We start from the raw sequence: 9,967 nt of genomic DNA, 5'->3' as shown, positions 1-9,967 counted from the left end.
TATAAAATGAAACAGCTTTTTTTTTTTCTTTTAAGGCCGACTGTGCTGCTTTGTCTGAGTCTAGAACAAAGGATCTCTCCTTAAGGAGGCGGAAGCGGTGTGGAAGCCCATCCCTTTAAAATGAACACACCTGGAAAAGCAGTGGCGCCATGGTCGCGGCTGGCTTTTCTTTTCAGGAATGACACTTGACAATCAGGCAGGATACTCCCCCGGGTCACCCCCATCAGAGGCACTCTCCCTCTGGGTCATTCCATCAGAGGCAGCACTGGCTTGTCAAAAAGTCAGAGAGAGAGAGAGAGAAAAAAAAAGGGTGAAGAGAATGAATGGGAGAGGAGGAGACAAGAGCATCTTAAAGGGGAGAGAAGAGGAAAAGGAAGAGGAAACAAAGGAGGACAAACAGGAAGCAAGGGTAGTTGATGAGAGGAAGAGATCATGAGCAGGTGGCAAAAGAGGAGGTTAAGAATGATCAAGAAGGCCAAGAGTGGAGAGGGGAGCATGCTGGGGGGTAGAGGTGGGAACCGGAAGAGGCGACCCACTATTTGTGTGCCCACAAAAATACACTGTGAGATACAAGAATATACAATTTTGGAAAACAGTGAATTGTATATACCTTCTTCACATGGAGATTCACCAAGCATAAAATCTCTCTGAGAAGTCTTGTCAATAAATAAATAATAATAATAACCCTTTTTAACTTCAATTAGTTCAATGTTCCCAAATTTATTTGAACTGAAACCTTTTTTGCTTCCACAATGTGATAATAGTGTGGATTGGATACATTCTCTAGGTCTCTGGAATATCCGTCATTGGAGTGATGAGTACCGAGGGCCTCCCAGCATCCTCACCACACAACACAAAGCCAGGCCAGCGAGCTAGCTCAGCAAGTCAGGTGCTTGCCTTGCACATGAACAGCCCTAGTTCAATCCCTGGCACCACATATGGTCTCATGAGACCACCAGGAGTGATCCCTGAGCACAGAGCTCCGGGAGTAAGCCCTGAGCACCGCTGGGTATGCCCTCCAGAAAACGCACTGCCTTTTGGAATTCCTTATTGAATTAAATCTATTTCTTTTCGAATTTTCTAATTTTAATGTAGAAAAAAAGCCACAGCTGTTTTCGGGCAATTCTAGAACTAAAATTGATTAGACAGCAAAGCTCCAATATTAAAATCAATAAATATAAAAAAATCAATGTATATAAAAATTGCTAAGTTCTTGCCTAAGAAGTTATTAAGCTGTTTGTTGTTAGTTGGGTCATTTGTGTCACTGTTTTTATTTTTTTGAGTTTAGCCAAGTGACTATGTTACTTTCTAATCTAATTTGGTGTGTTTCTACTGCATCATTCAGATTGAGGAATTAGGAGGTGTCACTTGATCCCAGAAAGTGAAAAACAATTAGACAGGAGCTGAAGAAAAGGAGTCAAAACAGTGGTAGATATGTCAAGATACTAACAAATATAGGTGAATCTTTCTCTTGTTTTTTTTTCCTTTTCGGTCACACCTGGTGATGCTCAGGGGTTACTCCTGGCTCTGCACTCAGGAATTACTTTCTGGTGGTGCTCAGGGGACCCTATGGGATGCTGGGGATGGAACCCGGGTTGGCCACGTGCAAGGCAAACGCCCTCCCCGCTGGACTATTGCTTTAGCCCTGGTGAATCTCTATTTAGGAAACATATGAAAAATTAAGTGCATATTTGAGTTTAAGTATTCAAGGAGGACATTAAATCTTTTTTTTTTTTTTTTTTAGAAATGCATTTATTTTCCGTCAACCTTATTTTCACTTTCCGTTTGAGTCTAGAACAGCTTAAGACCACTCGGTGGTGGTTCCAACCCATTCCGTGGCCTGGGCCGTGGGAGCTGCAGACCAGTCTTCTGTGGCAGGCTGGGCGCTCCAATCTTCAGTAGGGAACTGCTGAATGGGCACAGAGGGCACCTGCACCCCTTCAGACCAGTCTGCAACGTCGGGCTGAGTCGCGGTGAACTCCGGCGCTGGGGCGGTCCATTCACCCTGGAATTCCTCCTTGGTCACGGCCTTCTCGGCAGCAGCCTGCTCTTCCTTCTCACTCTCCTCGGGATCTCTGTAGAAGTAGAGATCAGGCATGACCTCCCATGGGTGTTCACGGGAGATGGTGCCTCGCATGCGCAGGACCTCCCAGGCCAGCATCCACCACATGAGACCCCAACAGAGTGAGCTCCCTTGTTGTTGCAAGGGATGGCAATGTCCACATAGCGCAGAGGAGAGTCTGTGTTACACAGAGCAATGGTAGGCAGGTTCAGGTAAGACGCCTCTGCGAGGGGCTGGTGGTCAGCCCTGGGATCAGTAACCACCAGCAGTCTGGGCTCCCGGAAAGCCGCCTGGATTTGATTGGTGAAAGTTCCAGGAGGGAAGCGGCCGGCGATTGGAGTGGCACCCGTGGCAGCAGCGAACTTCAGCACAGCACGCTGGCCAGTATTCCTGGATGAGATCACACTGACATCAGCTGGGTTTTCCATGGCAACCATGGCACGAGCTGCCAGCAGAAGCTTCTCCCAGGTTCTCTTCAAATTTATGATGTAGATGCCATCACTTTTCCTTTTGTAGATGTACTGTTCCATCTGGATATCCAGGTTGGTGCTACCTACGTGGGTGCCTGCTGCAAGGAATTTGAGGACATCCTCCTCCTTCATCTGCAGGACATCGAGGGCTCCGGACATTGTGAAATTTCCCTTTAAGTTACGACCGGAATCGTGAACAGCGCCGTATGGATCCCTCACTGGGCAGCGCGGAAAGCGAGGACATTAAATCTTTTCTTAGAAAAACATTGCCCTCTGAAGGCTCACCAAACATTGTTGTAACTAATTTAACATATTAAACTTAAATACCAGCAATGTCTATATTTGATGAAAAAAAAATTACCTAATGCTTAAACCGTAAGCATTAACACTATTAAGAACATTTGACCCAAACTATAATAATCACATCTTTTTTTAAAAAATGGGACTCCGATCCAGGCTGTCTTCACTCGGGGTGCCCCAGAGGGGGTCAGGTGAGAACCCTCCCCAAGGGACCCAGCCCTGGAAGCCGACCTCTACTTCCCAACCACTGCCACACTCTAGGCCGCTTTCCAGAAATTTCTACCAATTTTCCATAATTACCACACCATATTTGATGGAGTTCAGACAGTAGGCAACAAATCATAGAGAGTTATATATATGTACATACATATACATATATATATATGCTTATATATATACATACACACATACTCTCAGGGAGCCCAGCAAGCTACCAAGAGTATCCTGCCCACATAGGCAGAGCCTGGCAAGCTACCCATGGCATATTCAATATGCCAAAACTAGTAACGATAGGTCTGATTCTCCTGACCATGAAAGAGCCTCCAATCGCTGGGAAAGATGAGTGAGGAGAGGATGTTAAAATCCCAGGACTGGGAGGAATAGAGACGTTACTGGTGCCTGCTCGAGTAAATCGACGAACAATGGGATGACAGTGATACAGTGATTTTTTTTTTAATGAGTTTTCCAAGAAGGTGGGGTGGGTGGGAGTGATCTTTGAGATACTGGTGGAGGAACTCTGACAGTGGCGATGAGTATGTGTGAAGACATTTGGGACATTTTATGCCTGAAACTCTATTGTTGACAGTATTGTAAATCATGGTCCCTAAATACAAATTAGTGGGGTAAGAGGGATTTATCTGGCAGAAATTTCGTATGACTTGACATACATTTTTTTAAAATTATTGATTCTGGCCACACCTACTTCCTGTCTGTGCTCCAAGAACCAAATATGGTTCTAGGGATTGAACCTGGGTTAGCTATGTGTAAGCAAGTGCCTTACGCTTTGTACCATGTCTCTAATTTAAAAATAGTACACTTTGTACTATGTCTCTAATTCAAAAATTTTATACATATTAACAGAAATGATCATCAAAGACAGCTAGAAGAGCTCATCTTGGGTGCCAACCATGATGAAACAGAAGTGTTGAGAAAGATTCTGAAGTATTAGCTAGAAGAAGTACTTGGTACTCTCTGGGAGTAAGGGACTGGAGCCTGCCCTGCTATGGTGGATTATGGGTACAAATCTCCTTTCAAGCCCATAACAGTCCAGCAGTGCTCCCTGCAACTTACCTGGGGTCATCTATCTGCCAAGACTCAGAAGGATTCTGCTTGAGTATAAAACCTTTCTATTGAAGAAGGCACCATAATTTGACTCATAATTTCTCACGCGGGAGGAGGAAATCCACTCTATATCTAGGAATTGGAGGAAACCTTTAAAACGCATCCCATGGGCAAGACAAGCCTTGAGACATCAAATGGCACCATGGGAACAGCCATCTCCCTACCTTGTCTACTGGCACTGCTGCCCGCAGAAAACAACAGGTATATAGCAGGTAAGCACTAGCTGCTTCCATGGCCTAGAATATTCTTTCCTCAGATATCTGTATCTTTGTCTCACTTCATTCAAGACTATTCAAACAATGCCTTTGCAGAGAAGTCTTTTCTGACACAATATATTGTCGCCATTGCTGCTAGTTCTCCTTACCCTGCTGTGTTTCCCCTTAGAGAATTTATGATCATCCGGCATGATGAATGACGTGAGCATAGAATAGACATTCTGTGAATTAATGACTCTTTTTTATTGTTGCTTATTAATGGGGATTAAACCCAGGTACATATCCCATCCGATAAATGATGAATGAATGCATCATACAATGAACCCCGTAACATTACAATCCAGAAGAACAGGGTATCTTGGAGACACAGCCTTTCTCTTAGAGATTCATTGCAGAAATGTGTGGAGAAAATCTTAAATCCTGAGTCACTCAATGTTTCAAAAACATCTAATATAATATTGCATCTGTGAAATGAGACTAAATAGTCATGAAGGAATAATCTAGAATTCGGACCAGTTGCAGAGGAGTGAACAATAGACGGGATATGAAAGGAAAATATCAAGTGAAAACAAACTTGATAAGTGTGTCCTCATTTCCAAGGAGAGTAAAGAGTTTAGAAATGAAGATGAAAGATAGAAAAACATACTCAGGAGAGCAGCTTTGCACACAAAAGGCATGTCAAAAAGGAAAGAGCGGGAGAAACAGAAGCAAAACTCAAAGAAAATGTCTCGAAACACGTTGGAACTAAAGGAAAGGCCGAGTTTGAAAACCAAAGGTCACTTAGCAAATTGATAGACTTGACAATGATCATTCCCCATTTTCACCCTGGAAGACACTGTGCTGTGGCTGACTTTTGGACCCATTATCTCATTTATCCCCCCAAATTAGCAAACAAATAAGCAACAACAACAACAACAAAAACAAAAGCCCAGTAATTTGAGGGGCCCAAGCTATAGTACAGCTTGCATGCCGTCCCACCTGGGTTCAATCCCATATGGACCCCTGACCCCTCTATGAATGATCCCTGAGTGCAGAGCCAAGAGTAAGCCCTGAGTATAGCTGGGGAGGGCAGGGGAGAGGGAGGATCAACACCATTCTTTTGAAAAATAAACTGAATTTTAGGATTTTCAATGTTTGGTAAAGGTGCCCATCACTGTGTCCACACCCACCTTTAATACCCACAGTCCCCGGCAGGTCACACCCGTCGCATGAGGGAGGAGAAGAGAGACCCAGAGAAACCCAGGGAGCAGCCTGCATTAGCCGGGGAGACAAGCCTTGCTCTGACAGTTCTGCCATCGGCTCCTGCTGAATGTAGAGTGCTCAGTCCAGACCAACGGGCATCACTCACACCCACAGGCCCGAGACCCTTCGCGGGTACCTTCCCTGTCAGCAGCAGGCCAGAGCTGCTCCACACCAACCCAGAGTCAGAGAGCTGTGAGTGGTTTTCCAGTTGGTGGTGCTCTTTCCCCTGCAGCATTCTCCTATTTTCTTTCTCTCTCCCCCTTTTCCCTCTACACCCCCACCCCCATGCCCAGACCCCTTGCCAGCATTGATGAGCAAGCTCAGGAAGGCACTATTTGTTCTTGGAGAAAAGCCCAGTGCTGTGGTTACATTTTGCCCGAGGCTCCAGATATTCAGCATTTGCACCCTAGTTCTGCCACTCACTAGCTGGTGCAACTTTTTGCAAATTCATTGCTCTGCGCCTCCATCTCTTTTAACAGAGGAACACGGACAAATTACCCACCTCACATGGGGTCACGGAAGGGTTAAATACATGGAGACACTTGAACATCTTTCAACCATAGGCACATAGAAAGCACCCAAGAGTAGTGAGATTCCTTCAACGCCCTGGCTGATCCAACTCTCGCTTCAGTGTCCCGCATGCTGCCCTCCCCCGCCCCGACTCCTCTCGCGAGGCAAGGTGGGCATAAGGCATGCAGATGCTGCTACAGAGGAGGGATTCGGCCTCTTGTTTAACTGGCTCCTAGACAGCCCCACTTGCCATCCCTCGGTGGAGAGCTGTGGCCAGCCCTCTGCAGCCCTGCTCTCTCCCTGGGCCTTCTGCACGGTCTCTCCCCCTTCACACCATTTAGTCAATGCCATTAATCAAAATCCTATAGCAGAAAACGCATGCATAAGTCCAACACATTTATTGCTATGGCAACAATTCAGGCACTTGTCCCAGTGTCAAGCTATATCAGTGGAGATAAATTCTATTGTTTTCACAGTGACAGTTTTCTCTGTGTTGGACTTAATCCATGGAAAAATATAGCCTTTCTCCTTATTTAAGAGAGTGAGAGAGAGCTCCAAAGAAAGAGAAAGTGACCTCTGAGTTTCTTACCCTGTGCATTCAGAACTGAAACCCAATTTTTTTTCCCCTTTCTTTTAAGTGAAGGAAGACGTTTAATGATTTTCAGCAGCTTTGTATGAATCAATTGATCAGGGGTATCCTGAAAACTAAGATTCTCTTTGGAGCCTTGACTTCCGGGAAGGCCCCAAACACAGCAAGAGAATTGGCAAATTCCTGCTCTGCAGTGGCCTTCACTGTCTTAGCCTGTCCCCGGCCTGGTCCTTTGAATATACACCATGAAATCAGCCTGATGCCTCAGCAAATAATATTGGTAAATAGAGACAGACCTGCTCATCATGAATGTTTTCCCCAGCGTGAATAGCATGTCTCCCCAAAGAACCAGTCCTCTTCTGTTTCATGAAGATGAGTTAAAGGTCCCCTCACAACTGCCCCCTCCCCCGCCCCATCTACTTCCTTCTTCCCTGCATCCTTGCCTGGAGCTTTCATAACCCAGTGACATTAAATCCCGGCTTCTTCTGTAGTATCTGCATGGGATGAGGGGCAGATGGAGGAGTCTCTGTTCAGTGTTGAAGAAGGAAGAAGTCAATTTGGCTTCTTTTTTAACCCCTGCCCCCCTGGATCTACTCTTCTCCTGAGTTTTTCTTTCACATTTGTCATGCTGGAGTTGATCAGTCCCCAAAGGTAAATTTCAGTCTGAATCTAGGAGCCTTCTGGGTGTTGCTGTGTGCCCAGCTGTCCGCTAAGTGCTAAATGGAAAGTAAGAGAATAAACACTGTTCTCAGAATGCTGACAGTCTAGTGGAGACACTAACCTTCATTCATTGCTTTGGTCTCTGCTGTTAACCAACTGTTAACATACCCACTAGGTGCCAGATGCTTCCACACACAACACCTGTGTCTTCCTCTCCTCTTGCAGCTGCAACAAATTACCACCACTAAGTGGCTCAAAGCAACAGAAGCACACTCACACGCTGGAGATCAGATATCCCAAATGGGTCTCATTGGATGTTCAAGATATGTGTATGGCCGCATTCCCTCTGATGCTCCAGGGGAGAAACTGTGTGATTTCACTAGTTTTCAATGGTCACCTACATGCCTCTGCTTTTGGCCTCTTCCTCCATCTCCAAAGCCTGGCACAGGAACTTTGCTTCCTGACAAAGTCTGTAGTACTGGCCCACAAATAAACTCCAGCCTGCAATGTGGAGTTTCCTCTTGTTTAATGTACAGGTACCAAGAAAAGAGGATGCTGTATTATATAAAGGAGACATAATGGTGCAATGGAATTTTCCAAACTCTGAGAAATTTCTTTCTGTGAGTTATGGGAAGGGAGTGATATCTAACATTGTGGTATTAGAACAGCAAGTCTGAAAAAGCATCAGAGAACATGAAGAGCGAAGAACAATGAGAACATTGAAGAAAACAGATGACTGAGAATGAGAAAGGGAGGGACAAAAAAGCATGTGTGAGGAATGCCAGGCAATAAGGATGGGATACAATAAAGGGAAGGAAAGAATCAGGAGAAAAAAAAAACAGAATGTTGAAGACAGCCTAAAAGAAGCAAGCTGATGGAAGAAGAGCTTAAAGATGATCTTCCAGAACTATCTACAGAAAACTGAGATACTATCAATTACCATCTTAAACAATGGGGGCAGGGTTTTTTGGGGAGGGTGTCATGGCATGGATTTGGCACCCAAAATTGCATGTGTTAAACTGGGAAGAAAATGTGGAGATGAGAAGGCTCTAATCAAAATCCAGATCGAGATTAGAGAAACCACTATGGTTGTTTCTCTCACGGTTTATTTAGTTGGGGGAATTCTTGTTAGTTATTTCAATGCTGTAGTTATAGAAAGCAGGAAGTAGGAATCTCATTGTTGCACTGAATAAGACACTATCACAAAAATATGCTTGAAGACAAGGAACCCTCAATACCCTGAGGAAGATGGGGGTGGGAAGGTCAAAGAACAAAACAACCTCAGGGAAAGGCTAGAATGGAACAAAGAAGATTTTGAAATTGAATTTGAGATGGATTTTGTCACAGAGGGTTTCCCCCGCTCCCACCCCACCATGCACACACCAACCACCACCCCAGTGCTAAGCGAAAGCCTTTGTTATAAAACTACTTCTCAAATTTCAGTCCCTTACATTTCACCTTCATAGTTTGGGCCAAATCACTATATTAAGCAAAATTGTACATTTCTGGCCATTTTGTTGTTTGCTTTTAATTAATTTCATTTTTTTAACCTCAACTGATTTAAAGAGAGAATACTTATCACCAGTACAACTAGACCATGAACGCCATTTTCCATTGAGAAGAAATTCAGCATGAAATAAATACACCTGTTATAAAAAGCATTGTGATTAAATTAAAGGTACTTTTAATTTCTTCAGAAAATTTTGTCACTGAGATCTGGTTTATGCCTATTGAGAAGAAATTTACTGATTCATCAAAAGTAATTTAGGATGAAGCAGCTCCAAGTAAAAATTCTCTCTCTATGGGGCCATTGGTAAGACTGAAAACAATTACTATAGAAGAAATGGTTTCACTATACAGTCAATGTTGTATCTTTGTGCACCACAAAGTCACCTTTCGAACACCTGGATTGGTAAGTGGTAGGTGACCAAGATTGAGAGAAATATTACAGAAAAGAATTATGTTAGCATAGTTTCTTAATGAACATCCTGAAGCAAAACTTACAGACTAGGTCTTTAGTAGAGGCTGGAATACCAGGACATCAAGAGATGGGGGGGGGGGCGGAGCGATAGCACAGCGGGTAGGGCGTTTGCCTTGCACGCGGCCGACCCAGGTTCGATCCCCGGCATCCCATATGGTCCCCCAAGCACCGCCAGGAGTAATTCCTGAGTGCAAAGCCAGGAGTAACCCCTGAGCATGAGTTCTCCATGCTCAGGGGTTACTCCCAAAAAGCAAAAAACTCCCAAAAAGCAAAAAAAAAAAAAAAAAAAAAAAAAAAAAGAGATAGGGGAAGGAAAGGTGAGGCAGGGTTGGGGAAAAAAAAAATATAGCCAACACAAGTAATGAGTCACTACTGAGCTCGACAGAGCCTAAGAAATGCAATCATTTTTTTGGTTCTTTAGGACATCAATGGAAAAATTTAGGAAATCATCGCCACTCAAAACTATCCGTTAAAGAAAGAAAGGATGAGGAATTTATCTGCAAGCTCTTCCTTCTTTTTATTCTTATTGAGTGGGATTTGTTTACAAAGCATTACTCAACCTTTCTTGTCTGGGTTGCACCTTTGGACTCTGTAGGT

The 9,967-nt window shown here is 44.2% G+C and overlaps 1 pseudogene; it reads right to left on the bottom strand.

Moving 5' to 3' along the window:
- Nucleotides 1–1,724: 1,724 nt before the first annotated feature.
- LOC101548711 (40S ribosomal protein SA-like) lies at nucleotides 1,725–2,753 on the bottom strand (annotated as a pseudogene).
- Nucleotides 2,754–9,967: the final 7,214 nt, after the last annotated feature.

This window comes from Sorex araneus, chromosome 8, assembly GCF_027595985.1.
Source record: "Sorex araneus isolate mSorAra2 chromosome 8, mSorAra2.pri, whole genome shotgun sequence".
Classification (NCBI taxonomy): Eukaryota; Metazoa; Chordata; class Mammalia; order Eulipotyphla; family Soricidae; genus Sorex; species Sorex araneus.
Note: the sequence above shows the minus strand (reverse complement) of the source record. Positions and strands in the feature narration are given on the sequence as shown.